Below are 1,084 nucleotides of genomic sequence, written 5' to 3' on the forward strand. Positions count from 1 at the left end.
GTTATCACACTGTTATCACATTATCATGTTATCACACCTTTATCACATTATCACAGTTATCACACCATTATCACATTATCACACTATTATCACATTGTTGTCACATTATCACACTGTTATCACACTGTTATCACATTATCATGCCATTATCACATAATCACGCTGTTATCACATTATCACACTGTTATCACAGCATTATCACACTGTTATCACATAGTTATCATGGTATTACGCCATACCACATTATCACATTGTTATCGCATTATCCCACCATCACATTGTTATCATGTTGCTGTCACACCATTATCACATTGTTATCATGTTATCATGCCATTATCACATTACACTGTTTTCACACCGTTATCACATTATCATGTTGTTACACCATTATCATTTTGCTGTTACTACATCGTTATCACATTGTTAGCATGTTATCATGCCATTATTACACCATTGTTATCATGCCGTTGTTATCACGCTGTTGTCACAATACTATTATCACGACACTTATCGCGTTATCACATTACTGTTACTACATTGTTACAATCATACCATTGTTATCGTACCGTTGTCATGCTTCTTCTTCTTGTTATATATTTATTTTTTTTTCCTCGGTCTCCAAGTCGTTTCCAAGGACTCGGTGAAAGTGTCGATTCGTTATAATTACCAATCTACAGGTAATTCTACAGGTTATATTGTGTTATTATCACAATACTGTTAACATGTTATCGCACTGTTATCATGTTATGTTATCACACCATTTTTCTTACCCCGTTGTTATTATGCTATTATCACGATATCACACTGTTATGCCATTGCTATTACACTGTTAACATGTTATCAGGTTATCATGATACTGTTATCATGGTATCACACCATTATCATACCATTATCACGATACTGTTATCACATTGTTATTATGCTGTTAACTAACATGCCACTGCTTTCATGATGGTTATCATGCTGTTATCATGCCGTTGTTATCACACTGTTGTTTTTATGACATTGCTATCACGATATTGTTATCACGTTATCACACCATTATCATGCTGCTATCACACCATTGCCATTGTGTCATAGTTAT

The sequence above is a fragment of the Eptatretus burgeri genome, chromosome 6 (genome assembly GCF_056783735.1).
Source record: "Eptatretus burgeri isolate ZD-2024b chromosome 6, Ebu_testis_v1, whole genome shotgun sequence".
In the NCBI taxonomy this organism is placed as follows: domain Eukaryota; kingdom Metazoa; phylum Chordata; class Myxini; order Myxiniformes; family Myxinidae; genus Eptatretus; species Eptatretus burgeri.